Source organism: Halichoerus grypus, chromosome 11, assembly GCF_964656455.1.
Source record: "Halichoerus grypus chromosome 11, mHalGry1.hap1.1, whole genome shotgun sequence".
Taxonomy (NCBI): domain Eukaryota; kingdom Metazoa; phylum Chordata; class Mammalia; order Carnivora; family Phocidae; genus Halichoerus; species Halichoerus grypus.
Window position 1 is genome coordinate 17,771,619 of NC_135722.1, and position 25,205 is coordinate 17,796,823.

The 25,205-nt window shown below is 43.9% G+C and overlaps 1 long non-coding RNA gene across 1 annotated transcript in view; it reads right to left on the minus strand.

Annotated features, from left to right (window-relative positions):
* LOC118539275 (uncharacterized) overlaps window positions 1-24,380 on the minus strand; it is a 97,105-nt gene extending 72,725 nt beyond the window's left edge. Inside the window, exons 1-2 of the long non-coding RNA XR_004919086.2 lie at window positions 24,005-24,380; window positions 18,870-18,984 (exon numbers count right to left, since the gene is read on the minus strand). This is a non-coding gene — a long non-coding RNA (uncharacterized LOC118539275). The remainder of the gene's footprint in view (window positions 1-18,869; window positions 18,985-24,004) is intronic.
* Between the last annotated feature and the right edge of the window lie 825 nt (window positions 24,381-25,205).

Below are 25,205 nucleotides of genomic sequence, written 5' to 3' on the forward strand. Positions count from 1 at the left end.
AAAAAAAAATCCTCAGGAGAAAATATTAAGTGGAGTCAATTGTAGCTACATCTCCTTAAATTGACCAAACTAGGATTCTGCCAGTCTTGATGCATGGAACTTTTCTACATAAGTTTTCCAGTAGTAGAGCTGAGTGGGCACAAATCTTCCACAATCTCACATCCAGCCTCAATGTATCTGCAAAACAGCTTCCAGAAGGCTTTGATGGTCAAAGTCTTCTCTTTGAAATGAAACAACCCTATCTGGGGTTGCACCTGTAATCTTGACCTTTCACAAGAATATTGGAACACAATGAACCTAAAGACTAGGCCAGAGGGGAAAAACCCAGACCCAGACTCAAATCTCTTTCTAGGTCCACGTTCCTGTGCTTCTTCCCATCCATCTCTTGGTGCACAAGCCCACAATGACAATAATCAAGATGATATAGCTGGAGGACATACATTAACTCAAATAGCCTAGAGATATTCATATATCCCAGTCTTTACCTACTGCCCTCAAATGGTTATGGGTTGAATATTTGTGTTCTCCCCAAATTCATATGTCGTAGCCCCAAACCCTAATGTGATGGTATGGGGAGGTGGGGTTTTTGGGAGGTGATTAGGTTTAGATGAGATAATGAAGATGGGGCTCCATAGTGGGATTTAGTGTCCTTATAAGAAGAGACCAGAGCTCACTCCCTCAATGCATATGCACTGAGGAAAGGTCATGTGAGCACACGGTAGCTGTCTACAAGCCAGAAAGCTGGCTCCTACCAGGAACAGAATTAGCCAAGACCTTGATCTTGGACTTCTAGCCTCTGGAACTGTGAGGAATAAATATCTGTTCCTTAAGCCACCCAGTCTATGGTATTTTACAGCAGCCCAAGCTAAGACAAATGGTATAAATGCCTTTCAAAATAAAAACACCTGAGTCCTATTATTCATTCGTTTGCTTATTTATTGAACAAAAATGCGCTGAGTGCTGCTATGTGCTGGGGGAGGCCATAGGCTCTGAAGATACAGCACTGTGTGTTGGGGGTGGGGGGGAAGGAGTCCAAATCCTTGTTCTCATGGAGCTTACATTCTTCCTCAATTATCGTCTCCCAAGACCACACTGGGAGCTTCGCACCAAATTAACTAGTTACACACACACACACACAAAAACCCCCCAAATGTGTGTGTGTACATTATTGGTATAATAGATTCACACTGTACCTTGATTCTAAAGGGTGCTTGTGTTTTTAAAGACATAACCTCCCACACTCAAGCTGTTTTCTCACAGAAATGGAAATGGGGCACTTGCTGGGAGGAAAATATGAACTTTGTAATGATGCATCCTTGTATTATTTAACTGGTTGAAATGAGCATGTATTCATTTTGTAGCTAAATATAATTCCATATTTTTTAAATTTTACTACCAGCCCCTCAATATTCCTAAGAGATTGCAACGGGACAGATGGAAGTGAATGAGGTCCAGAGAAAGACCATGAGTTAAGAAAAGAGAGAATCACCTCACAGAAATTCCTTCTCCAATATCTAATGAAATAACAACAAAATTCTCTAGTTACAACTCACAAGGAGAGAGGCACAGCCAATACTATAAGGCTCAAAAAGTGGCAGCCGAGAAAGAAATCAATTCTGGGGCGGAGTCGGGCAGCAAAATGGCAAAGCTCCTAACTGCATCCCGACTTCTCAAAAGCTCTGGTGATAAGCCGAGCCAATCATGAGAATTCTCACTTAAAATTCCAAACCTAGTGAGAAGCAAATTGAGGATATGCTAGTATTTTTCTTCTTCACAGAGAAGTAGTAGAAACAGATGCAAGCAGCTGCTTGAGAGAAACAGAGTCCAAGGAGGCTGCTTCTGGCAGAAATGGAGACCACAGGGCTCTGTCCTGAGTGGAGCATCGATCTGAAGCCAGAGATCATCTATCCATCAGAAGGAGATCCACGCCCCCCCACACAAATCAGATGCTGTAAACTCTGGTACAGGACAACTCATAAAATCTCCAAAGGGAGAGCAGAACCCACGCTGTCTAGCAAAGCCTACCTTAGGTGGGTCCTCTCTGCTCCCTTGCTCCAGGCTATAGGAAAAACTAGATACTCTTAAAGTGTAGACCCTAAGGAAAAAATCATCACTACTGTGAGATGGTAGTCAAGATATCACTAACACTGTAAGACTAAATAGAGAGAAGATACAATATGCATAGAAGTGTCAAAGCCTGATCAAGATAAAAAGAAATAGAAGGGCACCAATGCAAGTATACGCAAGGTACACGCATGCGCACATGCCCACACTAACACAGCATGCAGAAGACACACAAACAACCAGCCTAGAAAATGTAACTCAAGAAAGAAGAAAAATTCTTCATATGTGCATTTAACTAAAGAATAACCTAGTAAGAACATGAGTTTACAAATAGTAAAACAGAATGAGATGAAAAAGATCAGATCTAAGGAAGCAAATGGATGCCAACACATACCATTAAAAAATTAATAAATAAAAATATCAAAGGACAGCATAGACACAGCTGGAAACAAATGACAGTTATAGAATAAAGAACTGAGATAATTATAGTGTATGCATATGGAAAAGATAAATTAAAACAAGTCAGGGAGAAGCCAATAGGCATGGAGGATAAAAACGATCAATAGTAATAATAATTGGTATCTTTAAAGCAGCAAACTCAGTAAATACAGTGGGGAAAGTATTAAAAGACCTAACACAAGAAAATTTCTCTAAAAAAATCACAACCTTGAAAATAGTGCTTATTATGTGCCAGACACTATTCTATGCACTTGATATACATTACCTCAAATCATCCTGATGATTCTATGAGGTAGGTATTATAATTATTTCTATTTTACAGATCAAAAAACAGAAGCATAAAGAGATTAGGCAACTTGCTAAGGTTTTACAGCTAATAATATAAAGCCAGGCAGAATTGAACAGTCTAGTATTTGCTGGGTTCTAGAAATACTGAATGTAAAACTCACAACACCAAAATTCAACATCAAGGAGAAAGAAAACACTTTTCAGATATTCAGTCAGAAAATGTAAATTACTTACAAGGAGAAATAATCACACTGACCTCCATCTCCACAATATTACTCAATGCCAGAAAGATAATGGAGAAATAACTACATAGTTCTTTAGAAATAAGGTGTGACCCAAGAATAGAATGCGTAGTCAAATACAAAGGCAACATATATAAAAGAACTCAATGAAATAGTACCAATGAGTTATTTGGAAAGAGATAAAAATGTTTACAGTGAAATCTGGCCAATTAAACAATAAATCCAAATAAAGAGCTCAAGGATGGAGAAGCTATGGTAACAGAATATAACAAAAGAAGCAAACACTAGACAATAGCTATGAACCATGGCTATAGAATGATACAAAACTTGATGATGTACAAACAATAATAACATAACTAAATAACAATCACACATACTATAAAACAGTAAAAATCAAAATGAAGGTAAAGGAGGTGGGAGGAAGAAAAAGTGCTTGTGTGGCAGAACATAAATCAATCATGGAACCACATGGGGTCAAAAGTAATGGTGGCAACATGTGAAGGTACTTCATAATTTCTTCTTGGCCTTAGAAGGGATATTTTAAGAAATGATATTTCTCGTGATAAAGCAATGTTCATTTGAAGTTTAGTAATTTCTTTGATTTCTTCTTTTAATCTAAGTACAATTAAATGTAACAAATCTGTTTAAAGCAGTCGTATGAACTCATTTTGTATGAGTCATAGTATCTTGAGTGTCTATCCCCATCCATCCATCCACCCATCCATCCATCCATTGTTCTATTTATATGTGCCTAGGAAATCTTTAAAACCACAAACTATTTTTATTTTTTAATTTATTTTTAAAATTTTGAGGGGGAAGAACAGAGCAAGAGGAAGAGAGAGAATCTTAAGCAGGCTCCACTCCCAGCACAGAGCCCATTGCCGGGCTCGATCTCACAACCCTGGGATCATGACCTGAGCCAAAATCAAGAGTTGGACATTTAACAGACTGAGCCACCCAGGCGCCCCAAAACCACAAACTATTTTTTAAAAGCATAACCTATTTTTAAAAGCAAAAACAATAAAATGATTTTTATATAAAGAAATTTATGATAATAGATTTGGGGAGCTGGATGGGGCTTTTAAAATCTCCACTTTTCGGGCACCTGGGTGGCTCAGTCAGTTAAGCATCTGCATTCAGCTCAGGTCATGATCCCAGGGTCCTGGGATCGAACCCCGCATCAGACTCCCTCCTCAGCGGGGAGCCTGCTTCTCCCCACCTGCTTGTGCTCTCTCTCTCTGACAAATAAATAAATAAAATCTTAAAAAAATAAAATAAAATCTCCTCTTTTTTTATATGGTGAAAAGAATAAACAGAAAGAGATTAAGTAGTAAGGGACACATAGGGGCTGCTGTGATCTGAGCCAACATTCATTCCATTCTGGTATTTTGATTTCCTATTAGGAATTTAAGCGGTACAGAAAAGCATCAAAAAGGAAATTAAAAAAAAAAAACAACAAAACACCAGGTCCTACCATCTAGAAATAACCACCATTATCATTAGGTGAATATCATTCCAGAGAATTTTATCCAGATACCCAGATATAAGAATTAGTGGATAGATGGACAGATAGTTGAGCAGATAGGAATAATATTATAAAAATGAAGAGATTGTGTGTGCTATTTACTAACGAAAAGATCAGGTTTAATTCCTAAACCATGATATTATCCGAAGTGATGTAAGAAATCAGACCTCGATCTTTCAACATCCAGTTTAGGGTCTATGCCCTGCAGGACACTTCCTTCCCTAGATGCGTACACCGCCAGGCAGATTCATAGGTATGACATCACAGTCCCACCTTCACACACATACATATGGCCTACTCCCCTGATGACCTACACCATCCTGAGGTCTGGCTGAGTCTTGTCCACACCTGCAGAAGGGACTTCCCTTGCTGGACGTGTCACACCCCGCTCTGACATGAAGACACCATAGGGAGACATCAGAGCAGAGAGCTGAGATGCATGCGTGAGAAGTTTTGAGGGGAAGGGCAGTTGAAACAAGAGGACTAAGAGAAGCAGAGGGCTGAGGGACAATGATGTGAGTACAAAGCAGAAACAATGACGTGAGCAGAGGCAGAAACAGGCAGGCACAGAGTGCCAGGAAACAGAGCAAGAAGGGAAGAGAGCTGTGGGGCCGGGGGACTGGGGGGGTGGGTGGGCGTGAAGTAAAATAAGGGCCTGATTCCCACCCTGAGACCCACAGAATGACACTTTCTTACTGGCACAGACCAGTACGAACAGAAATGGGTCTGCAAGAGAAGGGAACCGCCTTCACTGAGATCAAGTGTGGAGGGAAAAAAGACCCCAGCTCAGGAAACGGATGGGTCAGCAAATAGATGGTCAAAATCGAGAATAAAAAAGAGCTCTTATCAGAGAGGCTTACATCTAAGACACCGGGAGCAAGATGGTGCACAGACACCTGACAGGTTCCGATTCCTCATCCTGGGGGAGGAGGTGCTACATTGTCTGCCGATGCAGTTCAAAAGGAGCGCACGTGACCCAGGAGACCAGACACGTGAGACACATGACATAACTCCGCGTGAAGACACCGGACGTTTCGAGGTCATTCTTTCACACACACAACAGCAGCATGCACAGTGATGTGGCCGCTTCTCGGTGCGCGCTGACTGGTACTGGGTACCCTGAGTCTACAGGGAAGCTTAACTAAGGCCCACACAGCTTCTCGGACCACCAGGCTCTGCGATGGGCACAAATGGCGTCACCCTACTTGAGTTTCTATCAGACACTGTTGCAACGTCTTGACTTCCCTCAAAGCAATATAAGAAAGGCAGGTCTAGCCTAATGACCCAAACTAATCTGAGCCACCTGCTTCCATTATCGTGCTCTTCCAGACCACCCTCTAATATCATCATCAGAGGTCAACTCCCTAGTCCATAGGCTTCAGTGGCTTCTGTAACATCTTAGAAATTTAGCACAAAGTCCTTTGCTCAGCATTCAACTTCCTCTACACCCGGGCCTTAACTTTCTCTGTAATGTCCTTTTCCTCCTTACTATTCCCAGTCACCCAGTGCTCCCATCGCAGCGTGTTACCCAACGCTTCTGAACACACCATGCACCCACCACAGCAGAACTTTCTGGTGGGGTTCCCACAGCCAGACATGCCTTTATTCATTATCTGTCAAAATCCCAGGGCGCCTGGGTGGCTCAATCGGTAAAGTGTCTGCCTTCGGCTCAGGTCATGATCCCAGAGTCCTGGGATCAAACCCCACATCAGGCTCCCTGCTCAGGGTGGAGTCTGCTTCTCCCTCTCCCACGGTTGCTCCGCCCGCTTGTGCTCTCTCTCTCTCTCTCTCTCTCTGTCAAATGAATAAAGTCTTAAAAAAAAATAAAAAACAAACACACACAAAAATCCTACTCGACTTACAAGGCACAGCTCACATGTGCTGAACCCCTGAACCCCCATCGGAATTAAGCATTCCTTTCTTTCAGTGCCATGGCCATATGTTTTGACCTCTAGTTGAACTTAATATATTTTGCCTTATATTAGTTGCTGTTTAAATCTGTCCTGATTTAAACCTGTCCTTACAGGTAGTAAGTGAATTTATTGAACATCTACTGTGGATGCCAGGTGCTTTCATAGACATCGTCTGATTTATCCTTCTGTTGCTAATAAGTGGCAGCGTGCTCACAGGCTCACACGTGTCAGGTGTTCATAAATGTTTGTTGTATTATTCTGTGAAGAGAAGGGGAATGGTTTGGTTTCTGAGCTTGAGAAGGGAGGTCACTAAATTACTGTCCTTTCAGGGACTTAATGAAAAAAAAATGAGAGGAACAGCTATCCTGATCATCTCTGTTGGATGACACAGAGACAGGGTGAAAAATACTTAGTCTTTGATAATTCTGTCTCCAAAAAATGCCCTAGCTGGAAAACACCTTCTCTTTTTCCACTTGCTTTTCCTTGCCCCACCCAGGAGCTCAGCATCACGTCTCTATTCTGCCCAGAGCCAGACCTCATTAGGCTTGCTGGTTCTAGCCCTAGACCAGTCACTAACTCTCTGTGGACTTTAGGCAAGACAGTGTCTCTCCCTCTGCCTCAGTTTGTCCTTGTGTAGAATGGACAGTTTGGGCTGGATGATCTCGAGGGTCCTTATCAGTTCCATAAAATCCTAAGATTCTATGTTGAATCAGCATATACAAAATGACTTGGGAATTGGCTCATTCTTCAGGCCAACCTACAAACACCAAAATATGGAAGATTATGTAAACAGGGCGGTAAATTTCTCTGTGTGTATGCATACTTTGTGAATGTTTTTTCTGTGTGTGCATTGTGGGTGAGAGGTGGAAATTTGTTAGTCCATGAAAGTACATTTTCAAGCAATTTTAAAATTTATTCAATGAATATATGAATAGCAAAAACATTACTTGGTTACTCCCCACGAAGGTTTACCATTTTTGTTGCTGTTATTAATAGGAAACTAATGAAGATTAATTGTATTTAAAATTTTAAATTCATTAAATCTGACAATTGAGGATCACTTTAAAAATGCACAGGCCTAAAGAACTCAATGATCAACATTAACAAGTAAGTTCTCATTTACATCTGACATCTGACTAATTATCCAGAAGGATCTTCTGTTGAACAAATGAATGAATAAATCAACAGTGTTGCATCAACTTCTGCATAGGGAGAGATGTAACAATTGATTTTAGTGAGATAATCAATGAAAACGTATCACTCACTGCTTAATAGCCAGTTGATCTGGATTCAACTATTCTTTGTAAAACTACAAATTAGACTGGACCAAACGTCCCCTCCGACAGTTTGGGGGAAAAGATGCCATTCATAAGCAAGGTGTGCGCATATACACGTAACAACATTCAACATAAACCTGAGAACCTTCACCTTGATTTTGGAGGGCACCACACATCTCTGCCTCCCTGAAGATACACACAAAGTCCTCTGCCCCTCTGTTGTCAGAGAAAACCCAGAATAAACAGGGGCTTTCAGCACTGCTGGGATCGGGGTGGTACTCACACCTTTTTTATATCAAATGTTTACTTGGGATAATTTGGATATTTCACCAAGACTGTTTGACCCAAAGCTGCATAATAATGGGTCTCAAATGTACAAGTACCACAGTGGTCCCAATAAAAATGCTCTGACTATAGAAGGACTATTAATTCGCCCTAAGTAAAAGCTATTTGCTCTGTGAAGGAAAAAGAAAATCTTAAAAAATAAGAAAAAGAAAAAAAAAAAGGAGACAACACATTTTTTTGATTGGCTAATTTTGGATGGGGCTGGGGCAGCATGATATGAGATTCTGAAGAAAAAGGAAATATCCAGAAAGCAAAGATAAAAGAAAAAAGAAAAATAAGTGACTAATCTACCCTATCGGGTAAAACATATTCTTAATGCAAACATATGAGGAGCAGAGGACTCTTCTAATACAGAAGACTTCCAGTTATGTATTCATTCATTAATTCACTAGCCCTAAGAAGGCCAAACCAAGCCAGGTTACAAGAAGGGGCACAGTCTTGAGGTCAATGTAGTTCTATCAATACAATTAAAAAAAAAAAAAAAGGAGTATAAAAATCCCTTAAAAAAAAAAAAAACAACCAAAAAGGAAAACCAAATTGGTTAATAAAATTTTGAGCAAAAAATTCAATACAATATTTTTAAGACTCAACTTCCTCATACACATTAGTATCTTTTCACTCTATTGCATGCCTTCCTAAAATCAAATATGTGTTTTATTTACTGAAAACGTCCCCCGAAAGAACATTTCCTCTAACTCTGGTTCCAATATATTAATAAAATAGGTTTGAACTTTTTGTTTGTTTTTGTAGAAATTGCTAACATTTTTTTTCCTGAAAGAAGATTTCTTCCCCAAAGTTGTGTTTTTTTTAATTTCAGATATTTAAAAACGATTACTACTTTTTCGAGGACTGTGTCATTATGGAGTAATTAAGATTTTAAAAAGTTAACCATTGTTATGACTCAGAAAGGCCTTAATCCAATTATCAGGGTGAAGGATGAATTGACCTTTTCCCCTCACGATCCCTGTTTCCAGTTTGGAAAAAAGAAATCTTTTTCAGAGAATACTGATACCTAAATTTACCAAAATATGATGGGCAAATTTAACAGCAGTGAAATTTTAAATAAAAAAAATACTTGTAGTCCATAAATTTTGTATTTATGTACGTGCACTCCTGCAAGAAGACAATGGTATAAAGTAGAATGGCATATGATATTTATATTACGTGTTTAAACCTACCTCCAATAGTTCTCCAAATTTAATTTCCTATCATCAGATTTCTTCTTTCCTTTTTAAAATATTTTACTTTTTCTTTCTTTATGCTGCTATATATATTATTTTCTTTTTTGCTCATTGGCAATATTTTTAATAACAAAATCAGTAAATAATGGTAGTTACAACACTGAAGGTTATAATTATATTACCTATCGCTTTCCTTCCAAGGATCTCAAGGTGGTTTACTAAGAGAAAATAAAATCAGTGTTCTTTCTCTTTTCACAGGATATAGAAATTTGACAGTTGTGATTTTTTTTTTTTTTTTACTGATACTGATGCTAAACCATTTTAGATAATGCCTTTCCCCACATCATTGTTGGGATTTCTCCATATTCAAGGTTGGAGATTAAATTTTTATTTACTTAAAGATGTTTTGATTCAGCATTGTCAGATGCTGACAGCTGCACAGATCCATGATCAATTTTTTTTTTTAAGGAGGCTTGGGTTCTAAGGTTTAATTCAGAGTTGAGGGTAACTTACTTTTGAAAAAAAGACTATATCCTATGTAAAAAATAATGTCAATATTTAGCTTATTTATGTGGTAGACTCCACTTTAATTTTAAATGAAACTTAGAGGAATTTATATCTTCTGGGATACTAAACAGCTTAAGCCAGCATGAGACTATGGTTTAACATTAGGGTATCTTTAGCTACAAATGGTTAAGTTCTACCTTCTAAGATAGAAAGATGAGCGAGTGTCTTTGCTTGTGATAGCGTGTGTGTGTGTGTGTGTGTGTGCGCGCACCCACACGTACAAACAAAAATACCATAATGAAATTAACATGTGGACGGATGTTGAGTATGTATACAATTTCAGGGTTTTGATGACATCACTGGGCTAAGATGCTGGAATAAGCTCCCCGTATCTCTCCTTACCCCGTACTCTCCATGTCACTTATTAGTTGGTCACATTTCTCCCTCATCCTTTGAGGATCTTTAAGATCATGGCGTCTCTTCCCTACCTTCAATAAATGTATATTAGCCTCCAAGAGTGCATGGCATCAAAAATATAATTCTGACCCCCTTGAAGAGAAAGAATTAACAGGCAGCAGCTTCTCTTCCTGACTGCCATAAAACCTCCATTAAAAAAAAAAAAAGAGAAAGAAAGCTGTACTAGCCATATTTTTTCCCATACGGGTGCATATTAACAGGCAACCGAAAGAGTAGGAAAAAAACCTTGTATATATGGAAAGATTGCCCCCGGGCTGTGCCTGTCTGCCCAGGAAAATGGCAGTGAGAACAAGGTGAGCAATTGCTCAAGAAATTTATTTTAGTCACTTGAGGTCTCCTCTCTTTTCTGTAGCAGACACAGCATCTTTAAGTGCAACAGGTTGGTGGTCACGATGTATGGTACGAGAAACAATGAAAGATTTGTGAAATCTTTGAAAAAAAATTTAATTTGGAGCAATTCAGTGACCTCCGTTTTATATATTTTTTTGGATATATGATTTTTTGAGTTATAATCATTTCTGGAAATTTCCATAAATTTGATTTAATTCTATAATACAACTCCTCAAGCAACTGTCAGAATCTACTACTTTGACTTCTTATAAGGCTCTCCTACATGTAAAAATAAAAACCACAACAAAAATATTTTTGCCAAAAAGCAAAGCAGTAAGTAACAGTCTCTATTTGGTGTCATGTATAATCCTTTTGTCAGTATAAATATCACAAATAAAAGAACCTATTTTGATATGTTATATTAAGATCTATAAATTTTATAATCTATGAACATATACAGAAGGGAAAAATAGAGATGAAATCATCCTAGTGCTAAAATATAAACTCTTACAATTTATGTTAGTAAAAAAAAAAAATGCTTTCAGTTTAAAATTGTTTCTGGAAAAATATTTTGGTAACAATTATATTTCTAACTAAAAAGTTAACTCCAAAAGAGATCTTATTTTCAAATTAAGGAATGAATTTATGAATACTAGAAGAATGTGGCACCCCTCCCAAAAATAAACATACTAATGAATCATCACTTAGCTCTCTGGAAAGTTATATTTCCTTTGTGCCACATGAAAAATTGATGTTTTATATTCATAAATAAAATATCTTAGATATTTGAGCTTTGGTTAAATGATGATCTTCACTGGGATAAATTGTCTTTAGTGTTATACAAGTTGACTACAGAAAACAAACAAACAAAAAAACCCCAAAAATTTCACATTAAGTCTCAGATTAGCTGAAAGGTAGCTCACTGAGAAACAAGATTTTCAATCATGAAATGAAAAAAAAAAAAGGTACAGTTTATTTTTAAAAGTCCCCCTTCTTTTAAAAAGATATCCCTTTCTCTCAGAATTCTAAAGCATCATTAAAAAATTTTAAGAAGCTAATAGCTAATCCTCAAAAAAGCAATAAACTTGTAATTGTATTTCTAAAATATCACTTGTTATTTGAAGGGATAGCAATTGTTTTCATGACCACTTCATGTTTAAATGTAAATATTTCTTGTGTAAAGCTACCCAAAACAGCTTTTTTTCTAGACAAACTTCCTAAAAGGTAATGTCAGGGGGGAAATCTCTATGAATTGGAGAATTTTATAAGCCTGCAAATACATAAAAATACCAGATGAGTACTACAGCTTAATATGTTCTCTTAACATCCTAATTTTAATTCTTTAACATTTTAATGAACAAATTTTAATCCAGGGGGCTATCAATAAAAATTTTTTTCTTTCCTTTAAAAATTTTATTATAAATGACTGCCTCTGTGCCCCCATTACTTACATATGTTTTAAAATTTAAAAAAAAGTTAGGCATAAGTAAATTCATTAGAGGGAAACTATTTCCCCCTTTTATTTAAATATTATCTCATTAAATGTGGTGTTAAGGTTTAGAGATGGTGGGAGTCTAAAGGATAAAGTATGGAGGGTTCTATCTAATTCACTCTTTCTTTTAAAAATTAATTTATAGGCTGCCAATTTACTTTCTGCCCCATGATCAGCTGAGAATTATAGAATTTTCCAGACAATTTCATTTTGGTTCATCAAACCTCTACCTCTAGCAAGTAGGTTTTCTGCTCTCTTTTTCTTTTCCCTAACCCAGTGTTCTTGCCACAAATTCAAAGGGTGAAGAAGACCCCTTAATATAAAAAAAAAAATCACTCACCCCACTTTGAAGCAAATAGTGAAACTACTTCTTTACTTGATTTTTTTTTTTTCTACTAACCTAAGATCTGGGCCTGAAAGATGAGCTGACCTGGGGATCATAACTCCTTTATAGGGTTAATCTAAGTTATTTGCCTGTTCCGGTATTAAGGGGTCGTTGCAGTTTGAATGACCAGCTCTCCTTAGAGGCTGGGAAGCCCTCAGCAAGTTCCCTTCATGCTATCATTATTTGTACAACTCCAGATGGGTTCACGACATCTAGAAAATCCTGGTATGATCAGACGCTCTTTGACTCGAGACTCATCTCCTACCTCACGACAATTAGTAACTTTATATTTCTGCTTCCTTTTTCAGATTTCAACTTTTCCAACGAGAGCAGGACTATATCTAGTCCTGGGTCTGAAGGGATCTGTCTTAACAATAACAGTGAATATCAGTTGAGTATATGCTACATGTATTAGACTGTGTTTCCTGACATCTCATTTCCCTTCTCCAACAACGTCGTTATGAAATAGGTACTTTAATATCCCCATTTTACAGATGATGAAACTGACTTGGAGACACAAGTTGCTCACGGGCACGCAGCCGAAAAGGGCAGAGTTGGGTAATAAAGCTAGGTCTCCCTCGCATCAAGGTCCGTGACTCAACCACTAGGTTTTACTGCTTCCTCAAACTATGCTGCCTTTCTCCTCCCCTTAAAAGGCTTCAAAGAAGAGATGCGTGGACTGCAGTTGACATATCCCTGAGCTTTTGAATATGAATTTTTTTTTAAGAGAGAGAAGAAAAGTCACTGAGTAGAAGCAATGGGTTGGCTCTGAGTTGAAATGGAGAGTCTACACAGGAGGCTCCAGTTTCTGTGAAAATTAAATAAAATCAATAGGGGCGCCTGGGTGGCTCAGTCGTTAAGCATCTGCCTTCGGCTCAGGTCATGATCCCAGGGTCCTGGGATCGAGCCCCACATCGGGCACCCTGCTCAGCAGGAAGCCTGCTTCTCCCTCTCCCACTCCCCCTGCTTGTGTTCCCTCTCTCGCTCTGTCTCTCTCTGTCAAATAAATAAATAGAATCTTTAATAAATAAATAAATAAATAAATAAATAAATACATAAAATCGATAAAAAATAAAAACAAAAACATCTTTTCCTTTCTCACTGGGATGGCCTCAGATGTGCTCCACAGGTGTGGGGGGAGCCTTGGCCCTTTTTTTCTAGTGTTATCCAGAAATGTAGAGACTACATCATATTCTTCCTATAATCACCCGTGCAGTTTGCAGCCAAGACTTAAAAGAAATGTCTGATGGGACGTTAAGGGGATGGCAGGGAGGAAAGCAAAGATCTTTTTTTTTCAGGGGGTAAGAAGAGACAAAAAGATTTCTAAGACCATGAAAAGTGAAGCAGGAAGAAGAAAAGAACGAAGATAAAATATGTGTGAAAAGGAAAGGGAAAACACGATTTATGACAGCAAGTGGTGCCACCCAGTCCTACCCTTCTGTTTCTCCTTTACTATTTCCTTGGTGAGGATCACCTAAGCCCTGAAAATTTAGGACTGGATAGAGGCTGAAAGTAAAAGGTGAACGGCGAGCATCCTAGCTGAATTGCTTATTCTCCCTGATCAGAAAGTTAAAAAAAAAAAAAGAAGAAGAAGAAAGAAAGAAAAAGAAATATAAAAAGAATGATTTGCAAAAACAATTGTGATTAAATTCAATAGATTTTTTTAAAGAACTTGAAAGCAAGGAATTAAAGGGGAATGAAACCACAAAGAGATAATCTTTGTGTAGGGATGTATAAAGTAGAGAAAAAGATTTTCCTATCAGCCCTTCTGATTTGCTCCCAGCCAGGTAATCCTGGGCACTGGCAGGCTGTGGGGCAAATGGACAGATGCTTCCGGAAAAGATTATCTTTTATCTGTCACTCAGGGAATCGCTCTGTCTCTATGACGGCTGACTCTAGGGTCTAAGCCTTATATGCCATTGCTATACGTGTCAAACAGAAAAAAAAACCTATGATAATAATATTAATAATAATGATAATAAAACAATAACAGCAACAGTAAGAACAGCTAACATTTACTGAGTACTGAGCAGGTACGAAGCACTTTCCATGCATAATCTCTTTTAATCCTCACCAGAACTTTAGAGTTGCTATTACTATCCCCATTTTACAGATGAGGAAATTGAAAAACTGAAAAGGATTAGTTTGCATGTAAATGGATTTTTCTATACATTAGCCTCAGCCGTAGCGACCTGCTGCTCTCTTGCTCAAGTAGAAATTCACACACTTCACCCTGTCCTCCCACAGTCTACCTCAAAGTCTTTACAAGGTCAGACCCGAATCCAGGCAGCGGCTTGCACTGGCCCTGAGCCTCCGGCATGCTGAGTAAGAGCATCTACGTCTCCCTGAAAGTAAGGTTTGCATCAGCTTCTGATCAGAACTACAGTCAGTAAACACCCTTTGCCCTAAATGAAAAAAACCAAGGCCTTCCTCATGGTGAGGAGGAATTCTGAGGGCCCTGAGGACAGCAAGGGAGAGCCTCTGAAACACGGCACTAGGATGAAACCTTTGCACACTGACCTCGCCATGTCCATTTTCAGCCTTAGAGACTCCTAATTTCTCCCTCATCCAAGACCTCAGTAGAACTGCCTGTGATAAATGCCCTTGCTGTGCGATATGGAAGCCAGTCTACTAACCTACAACAGACTGTTCCTTTCCTTCTCAAGGTATCCCTGTGCTGTCTAGCTGTGATGTTCCCTGGTAGTCAAAAGCACCAGAAGAAATGCACCTTTGACATTCAGACTTTACACTGCCCAGCTTCAACGCAAACCTCTCTTCCCTCCATCGGCTTGCCAGACTCTGCCGAGAAGACTTAGCCTAAAAGATGGATTGTCTCTTGGAAATTCTACAGGTCCAGGCTAGGTTGGGTCATGAAACTTCTTGTCTGCTTCTGTCCTTCGGCTCCATGCCTGCCTTGGCTTTTGGTTACTCATTTTTCTTTTCTTTTCTTTTTTTTAAGATTTTATTTATTTATTTGACAGAGAGAGAGACACAGCGAGAGCAGGAACACAAGTAGGGGGAGTGGGAGAGGGAGAAGCAGGCTTCCCGCAGAGCAGGGAGCCTGACGCGGGGCTCGATCCCAGGACCCCGGGATCATGACCTGAGCCAAAGGCAGATGCTTAGCGACTGAGTCACCCAGGCGCCCCACTCATTTTTCTAGTCAACATTTATCTAGCCGTTTGCAGTATTAAATAAGTTTCAGATATTTGTTTTCCAACACAGGGGGGCCAAAAATCATGACAAGAATGCAACAGAGTGCTACTAGGAAAAAAAAATAAGAAGCACCTGAAAATCAGGCTCTGGTGATGCAAAGGGACCAGTCTTTTTGGAAAAGGTGATGCAAAAGGACTAGTCTGTTTGGAAAAGGATAAGTCTCAAATCTTCGTATGGTGAAATGTAGGCCTCAGAGACTAACTAGACAAACAAATTTTAATTTGGGGTTCATGGAGCTTAGGGAGGTCACGAACCCCCTGAGATTATATGTAAAATATCTGTGTTATTTTTGTTTTCCTTTTCTACTCTTGTTTTGTTTTTCTGGGAAGAAGTTCCTAGCTTCATTGGGTTATCAGAGAGAGAATAACTTATTTATAAATATCTCCGATGCCGAGAAAAAGGCCTGATACATAGTAGGAACTCAGTAGATATTTGTTGAATAAATGAATGGATGAGGGGTCTGAGCTCTAAAGCACCTAATTTTATAGATGGAGAAATTAAGGCCTAGAAAGGATATAATTGTTTTTCTGTAAGGTCATGAACCCTAAGTAGTCAGGACCAGACCGAATGAGCTCTTTCAGCTCTTTCTACTGCTAGACAGTCCTGTTGTTTTGCTTTTTAACCTAGTTGTATCTTTCACTGCATTTCATTTTTCTTCCTCCCAAACCATTGTTTTTTAAGCAAAGAAATGCATCTCATTTCCTAGTTAAAAACTGTCCCAAAAGGGGAGATGGGGTGGGGGGCAAACAGTGGGGAGAGTCTATGCAAAAGGCCACCAGAATGATGTATCTGTGATGGCACTCACAGCATGGCTATTATTCCTATGTGCTGGGGACATGATCACTACTATGGCATCAAAATCGCTGTCATTGATGGAAATATGCAAAGCTGAAATAGTGGAGTTAGATCTGGGGGCTGGCAGGAAATCTTAAGCTTAAAACTGGCCAGGCCAAGCAGCTGTCTGACAAGAAGATGATCTGCAGCATTCTAAAAGATGTCTGAGGAGCAGGGATCAAAGGATCCCCTGCTTGGTTTGAAAGTTCCTTTTGAGGGTCTTCCTTACTTAAGTGATTAGGAGATCCTGGGAGAATTCAAATCAGACCTTACTACCCTCCTAACAGCTCAAAATCAAGCCCAGCAGGCAAGAAGGACGAGATTCAAATGCCACTCAGAGAAGAGAAATAAGGGAGAGGGGCCTAGGCCTCATGGAGCTGTTTCATGCTGGGACAGCTTCTGAAAGAGACCAATAATTTGAATTCTATGACACAGCAAATTTCTTGTGCTGATGACTTTCTCGGCAGACGGAGGCCAACATGGAGGCTCTGAAGTCCAGGCCATGTCAGAAGAGAGAGAGAGAGAGGAGAGCCGTGCCTAACCTAGGGATGCCTCCAGAATGCTAATGGCCAGCAGAAGAAACTTTCAGTAAACTCTTCTTTGAACCCTGGCATCCTAAATGCAAGTCATTTTGGAAGGGAATCTGTTACAATGCCCTAGATTGTGTTTATTGATTATCTTATTATTTGGCGATGGTAGGAGATATTTAGTAAAAAGAAAGAACCCAAAGTAGATAATAAACAATCTGAGTTTGAGCCCCAGCTGTGTGACCTTGGTAAAATCACTTAACCTCTCTGAACCTCTGTTTCTTGATTTATAAATGAAGGAACTGGTCTGTATATCCTCTATAGCTCTTTCTAACTTTTGCACTCTATATATTATATCTAAGTTCGAGGTTTAATCCATTGACAGATTTTTTTCAAACATGACTAGAAAAGGTTACTCTTCAGGCAAGAAAATCCCACCCCTGTATTATTTTCTTAGATTTCTCTGCAATGCAACTGAAATATCAGTTAAAGGGGGGAAGAGGGAGATTTTAACCTCTTGGAGTGAACAACAACCCTATTGCGCAAAGACACCTGCTGTAAACTTCAGATCCTTATATTAAAAAGGGGAATTTAATATATCCTTGGGGCGCCTGGGTGGCTCAGTTGGTTAAGCAACTGCCTTCGGCTCAGGTCATGATCCTAGAGTCCTGGGATCGAGTCCCGCATCGGGCTCCCTGCTCAGCAGGGAGTCTGCTTCTCCCTCTGACCCTCCCCCTCTCATGTGCTCTCTCTCTCTCTCTCTCTCAAATAAATAAATAAAATCTTAAAAAATAAAAAAATAAAAAATAAAAAAATAAAAAGGGGAATTTAAAGGAAGTTAGGGTCAGCAAATGATTTGAAGACCTTGCCCTCACTTTACAGGGTAGGATTACGGAGGATTCCAGTCAATTTATTTGAGTTCCACTTTCAAAATGTAAACATTTCAAAAAACTCATGTAGCAGTCATTTAACTCATACAGCAAATAGGTCTGTCGCATAATGATCTGAAGGTCTTCTATGAAATGTGTTTCTGTTTTGCCATGAGCCTCAAGTTTCCCTCTAAGATTTCTGGCAGTTTCCTACATTTTGCTCACATAACATCCAAGGATTAGCCAGGTAGCTCGTTTTCTCCCCTCCTTCCGAATCTAACTGGGCCCTGGGCTTTCAAAATTCTCTGCCAAGCTCTGAACTGAATTCCCCAATAAGAATTCACAGTATGACTCTGAAGCTCAGAAAAGCAGCTAAACAAAAGCTCTGTAGCGGAGGATTTTGCTGGTTAATAGGAAAAGTAAATGTATTTAGGGTTTAATGCCTTACATTAAAAAAAAAAAATCAATAACCTAAAACTTTTCCTACCTGTCCTACGCTGAACTTTAGTCAAGGAGAAATAACGCAACATTTCAATTTCCTCAGAGAAACGGAGCTCAGCAAATAACCTTTCCACTCTACACTTCCCTGGGGCCCCCCCAAGAGGCCTGAAATAGCCCAGGAAGTGGGGGGTGGAGAGGGAATCCTGTGCCCCACTGAGGAAGGCCTGCACCCCTCAGTTCTGGGGGCCTCCGCACACCCAGGCCCAAGCCCTGCCAGGGGACAAAACGGGAAGGGGGCCTGCCTCGGCGAACACTGTGTCTTTCCTAATGACCTCTATGATGGGTGCCTTTCCTTGCCAAAGATTAAGCCATTGAGGACAGTCCCCAAGCACCAGATCCCTGATTTCCCTGTGCTGCATCACCAAGTGCGGAGTGTGTGTAGAGTCTCCTTGGTTGTGCCCAGGCCAAGGGGCCATGGGCTGAGGTATCTTTGCACTCACCTGGGACTCCGGAGCTCATGTGTTCAGATTCTTCAGTTCCTGTGGCCTCTGAGACCCCCTCCTTCCGTGGCCACCCCTCACGTAGGCCTCCGGCTGTCAGGACAGGTCTGACTACCTGAAAAGGCAAAAAATGGGTAGGGTTACTCTGCTGGCTCAGGAGGAGAATGGGAGAGACTGGGGGCAGGGACATTTCATAGGAAATCAAGGAGTGGGTTGGCTGAAAGAAGGGAAAAGGGCAGAGGGGCACATCAGGGGCCAAGAGCTACAAAGCAGGGATGCTGATGCCACAGGAGAGCTTTTCAGAGAGCCTACAAAGTTCCCTCACCTTACCCCCAGTCTGGGAAGTCTCTGGGACAAAGAAGAGGGTCTGGTCTGAGATCGCAGCAAGTGTGCTCAGTACTTTTGACTCAATCTCAATCCTTTCCTTTGCTTCCAACCTAAGGCAGATAAGGCAGAAAGACTCAAAGCAACCCCAGGTCTTGAAAAGAGGATAGATGGGGCAAAGGGGCCAAAGGGAGAAAACCAGGTTCCTGCCACGGGTCGGGAGGAGAGGCAGAGGGGGAGAAGTGCAGGTGCAGAGCAACCAAAAGGGGGCCTGACGGTGGCTGCCGGCAGAACCCCTTAGCCTGACCCAGCCACTAGGGGGCAGATGGCCAGGGTGAAGGGGGTGAATCTCTGAGGTGTCTTCACTCCTTCCTTAACTCCAGAGACAGCCTCTCGTCTTGATTTTCTAACACAGTCAAAGACTAAGCTAGTTGACTGCGCACGAGGAGCCAAGTTTCCCCAGGGGTTTCTCGGACACTTCCCACTCCCCAGGGAGAAGCAGACTGGGTGAGGAAGGGTCTCCAGCTGTCACCCCCTACCCCCTTCTCTATAGGACTCCAGAGGTTGACATCAGATGCAAGTGCCTGGAAGTTTCCATCAGGCCCCTGGCTTCCTAGGTGACGTGGCTTTTTTCAAGAGGGGTGTGCATTAGCAGTTTGAAGGTTCTAAGAGATTACCCCCCCCTTGCCCTCCTTCCTCCGCAAAGGCAAAGTGGGGAGAAAGGGGGAGATCAGCTCCCACTGGCCTCGGGCTGACGCAACTGTTTTGAAGAGGAAGGAAAGAGGCACAAAAAGCCACAGATTTTCACTGATTGTGAAGGCAACGGGGAGGGGGTCCTTCCCTCTGCTCCCACCCGGATGGAGACGCCCCTCTCCGCAAGCCCCCCACGCCCGGCCCGGATCACAGTGAGCAGCCCCGGCCCGGCGAGCAGGCACCGGGCAGCTGGGCTGCAGCAGGCAGCAGCTGCCTAAAGGCAGCAACAGTTGTCTGGCTGAGGCGAGGCGAGCCAAGGACTCGCTCTGGCGCGCACGACGCTGGCTTCGGCCGGTGCTCCCGGGCTCTGGAGCCCCTGCCCCAAACCTGGCCTCTGTGGGAGAAGTGAGGGGACTGGGGACGAGGTAACCCCAAACAGCCTGAGCTCGGGTGGCTCAACCTCTTCTGTGCAAGTTCACTTCTCTTAGGTCACCTCTCTCCCAAATCTGGTGGAGGTTCAGGCTTTTGGGGCGAGGAGGGCTCTCAGGCTGGGGGGAGGTGGGGGATGTCAGAAGCAAAAGACCAAAGAGGAGCCGAAGGGACACAGGGTGAAGCTATTTTTAACCTAACGTGGCTCTTACGCTTCTCCCTCGGCGGGAGCTATCGCTCCACAGACGGCCCCAGGTGAGAAGCAGGGAGGAACCCCCCCCAGGGTTTTTGCTTTTGCTCCATCTCCTTTGCAGATCTTAGGGACCCTTTTACTCTCTCAGAAAACGCAATCAGGGAGGGAAAAGCTCCTTTATCTGGGGAGAGGGACTCTGACTTAGCCTTAGAGGTTGGAGTCCTCGCCCTCAGTGCTTTCTCTGTGCCCTCCCGCAGGCTGAGCTATAAAAAATTGACTCTGTCCAGCACTCTCGGACTCCGTAGTACTTTCCTTTTTCGGCAGACGATAGAGTCTGGGTGCTTGGCTAACCGAGAGAGGAATGACGGTGGGCATTTAGTTTGCTGGAAGAACGGTGGTTGGGGTGCGGGGGGGAATTCAAGGCCCTCCCCGAAAATGGGAAGCTTCGCGGCCCTCGGGTCTTAGGCTCTCACATCCCTAGACTCATCCTCTATCCGTGTTCATCCCTGTGGGCGCCTGTGTGTGTCTGTGTGTCCTTCTGGTCCAGTCCCTAAGGGCGTCTAGCACAGTTTCTAGCTGGCGAAGGACGCGGGCGCAAAGCATAGTGAAGGCCTGATTTGTGCCACTTGTAACCGAAGTGGTAACGACAGCAAGGGGAGGAGGGGGACCCACAGACGATCCTCAACCCTGCAGCCTTGCCTCCCTCCCCAGGACGGGGCGCCTGGAGGGGCCAAGACAGGGCTGCTGCTGCAGCTAAGCTGCTCAGTCCGGTACAACCACATCTCTCAAAAGCTCCTTCTCTGCGGGGGTTTCCCCAGCTTTTGCCTGTTTTACCCCCTTCCGTGCTACTTAGTTTTGAAAAAAGATGAGATGGGAGAGACCTGAGGCTGCAAAACACCCCAAATTAGGTTGGAAGCAGGTGCGGGGGGAAGAAGAGACTCCGGGGAGCGGGCGGTGCCTGGGTGTTTTCCCTCTTTTTCGGAGCTACCCAGTTCACACGGGCTCGCCTCACCTCCGGGTCCCCCACGCCAGGACAGAGGATGCTGAAGGCCTCCCGCCCCTCCCTCAAGGGCTTCCCCACCCCTATATTGCAGAGTTGGATCCTTAGGGTCAAAAATGACCAGAACATGTCCTAAACTGATTCATATTCCAGGTACTGACTTGGCCTTAAGATCGGATCCCCCCCCTTTTTTTTTCAGTGGGTGAATGGGGTTATTCGGGGTGTGGGGGTAAGACATAACTTCTGTAAACTTTTATTGTATTTTAGCTTCTTTCCACTTCTCCGAAAACACACGCACACCGCTCGCTCCAATTCCCCTTGTGATACAAAGTCGATTTAAAAGTTGGGGGCGGGGGACCCGCGCGGAGGACAGGCGGGTGACCAATGCCTCAGGGAGCGCGGGAAGGACGGGAGGGAAAGGTTTGTTTCTTCCGTGGAAAACGGGGCAAGGGCTGGGAAAAGCTCGGACCGAGCCGCTTCGGGAAGGTGCGGGCTTCGACTATCGCTGCTGGCTGCGGTCTTCTCGACGAGCGCGCTCTCCGCGAATGCTTTTTGGGGTAAGGGCTTCCGGCTATTGAGTTATGTACAGCAAGCCCAGACCGCAAAAAGATTCGCGAAGGGCAGAATCTGCTGGCTTCTTCAGTCCGCCGCCGCCGCCGCCGCCTTCAGCCCAGGATGTCTCCGAACCCCGGAGCCGAGCCCGCTGGGTCTCCCCAGCGCGCTCCATCGCAGCTCAGCCTTCCCACCCCGCGCGCCGCCCGCCCCTCTGCCGCCCCTCCCTGCGCCCCCCGACCCATCCTTGCGTTTCTCCACACCGTCCGCGACCCCCCAACTCAGCCCGCACAGACGCGAGCGAGGTGTGTGGAGGGCGAGAAGAGGAGCGCGGAGGGGAACCAGGGATCCCGGCGCCCAGCCTCCACCCCTCTTCCGTAGACCCAGCACCCCGAGCCTCCCCGCCTATCTAGCCTATCACCCACGTTCCCCTCTCAGGGTTCCGCCAGCCCCGGCTGCAAGGTCGCGGATCTCTGAACAGGTATAGTTCGGATTTCCCCTGAACCTGCTCTTGTCCCTTCTAGTCCCCCAACCGAGGTTCCAGCCGTGACTACAGGCGCTGCGTAAAGAGAAAAACTCCCCCAGAGCACTAAATAAATACAGACGAGGCCGCCAGCTCATTGGTGCGGACTAAAATCGTCACCCACCAATCAGGAAAGAGCTCACATTTCCCTTTTTTTTTTTTTTTTTTCAGAAGGGGGAGGGAGGAAAAAAATATTTCCATTTCTAATTATTCAACAAAACCCAGACTGGAACACGTTAAAATCTTGTTGTTGCAAAAAAGCTGGCCAGGACCCCTACCCCCATTCCAACCCAAGTGAGGGGAGAGGTGCAGGATATTGAGCAAGGGAGGGTTCAAGAGAGACAGACCTCTCCCAACGGGACCCAAGCCAGAAGATTCAGACGGAAAACGACAGGCAAAGATGAACATAAAATAAACCCAAACTCTACGCTAGTCAACCTATTTCTAGAAAAATGAGAATGTCTCAATCTCCCCCCTCAAAAAAAAAAAAAAAAAGTTCTGAATCCTCAAGAGAAATGGTGAAGCTCCTCCCTCTGCACCCTTCCCCAAACCCGTTTAGATATTGGGTGTCTAATGGCCCACTCGCCTCAGGTGCCCTTTTGTTGCTGCAGCCCCCCTTCTCCCCATTCTGCAGAAGGTTGAGGGGAACAACAAGGGATGAGCCCCTCACTGATCGCTGGCTCCCGCAACGACGGGAGATTCCAGCATCTGCAGGAGGAAAGAGAGGGGAGGGGAAGGGAGACTAGGGTGGAAGGAGGAGGGTGATCTCTTTCTTTCGTTCTCCCTCCTTCCCTCTCCCCTGTCTCCCTCTAGGCCCCCTCTGCCATCCCATCCATCCAAACTTTGAGGGGTTGCCCTCTTTCCTCCCAGTGCAGCGCCACCCTTCCCATAAATGCTCTGCCCCCCCCACCCACCCAGTATCCAAGAAGGGTGTGGGCAAAGGAATGTTCAGATCACCTCCCTCCCCAACAGTAGTCCCCCAGCGGGGAAAAACTCAGCCAGGGTGGGATGCTGCAAACATTGCAAGAAAGTTGCCATATTTGTTCTCTGCCACCCTGGAATCGACGTGCGGGCGGGCGCGGGCGCACACACACTCTTGCTCAGCAAGCCGGGAATAAACGTATCTAGACGAAGTAGTCACCGTCTCCAAGTCCCTGTCGACCCACCCTCTCCGCCCATCCATCACCCTCGGCAGCTCTGCGACCCACCCACCCTCCCACGGCATCCCCTCGGCTAGGCGACCGACCGACGCACGCACACACACCCCGAGCGTCGGCGCGCCCGCCGCGCCAGAGGGGGCTCCACAGTCTGCGCCCGCCGCCGCTGCGGCGCGGGGCAACTGGGAAAAAAAAGTTCTGCTCAGCGGATCAGTGAACCTACAGACCACCGGCCGACCAGTGTACCAACCCCTTCCTCCTTACCTCGGTCCGCAGGCTCCGAGAGCGCGCTGGTCCCGTCCGCACTGCAGCCAGCTTGAAGGAGTCCCTTTCTGACCGGCCCGCTCCCCTCCCGCCCCTCCCCGCCCCCCACGGGTGTTTGCCCAGCGGCAAAGCAGGCTCTTCCAGGTAAGTATATAAGTTACTGTACTGTGTGGGAGGGTCACGATCTTGGTAATTGCTGCTTTCCGAGCTTAACCCCTGCGTTCCTGCCTTCCTCCAACTTGTTGAGGACTCGTCGGGTAGCGGGAGAGCGAGCGAGCGCACCAGAGAGCGCGTCGGCCGGGAGGGGGGAGAGAGGTGCACCGGGACGAGTGGGGAGAGCGAGACAGAAAGCGGCGGAGTTCAAATGCCCCCCTGGCAGCGGTTTTCATTGGATAGGTCTTCCCCCCCCCACCCCCGTCTCCCCTGGCTTGTCCACCCCCCCTCCTCCGTCTCCCATGTAGGGGACGTCTCCAGGCAAAGTCACGATTCCTTCTCAGTTCGGAATGAACTGTGACTAGAGCCATGACGCAGCCAGCGCGCATTACTCACTTTTTGCAGTCACGACTTGGGAATCCGTGCTGGTTCCAACCAAAATTACACCGCTACCATTGAATTATTTAATAGGATCCAGTTCGGGGGTAAACTTGTGCATTGTGCCAAGGGATGGGGGACGAGGGATGGGGGGAAATGAGGACACGGGGCATCTCCCCTCCCCCTTCATGACTCCTGGACCACCACCACCACTGCCCCACGTGCTGCAAGTGTTTTATTACGCTACTACCCCTCCCGGCCCCGGCCGCTTCCCCCTACCCCAGCTATTTCCTTTGCAAATGTGGCAGAATTTGTAAACACAACCACGCAACTTTCAGGACTGAGAGGGGCGAGGCTTGGGAAAAGAAACGAGTAGGTCCGGGTGAATGACGAGGAGGCCGAAGGGTGGGCCGAGAGGCTGCGAGCAGCTTTGGTTTGAGCTGAATTGTCAAGACACAGTGTGGGTTGCAGCGTTATTTGTGTTATTCTCCACAACATCAGTAACAGTCCTTGTTACTATTATGAGTTGACGAATACTCAGTCTCAGCCAGGGAATCTTTCAGAGAGGGACTGCTTCTGAACTAAAAATAACTCGACCCACCCTCTTTATCCCCCCCACCCCAGGGCTGTGCCTTGGGTGCCCTGCGTGAGGTTCAGGTCACTAAAGTCA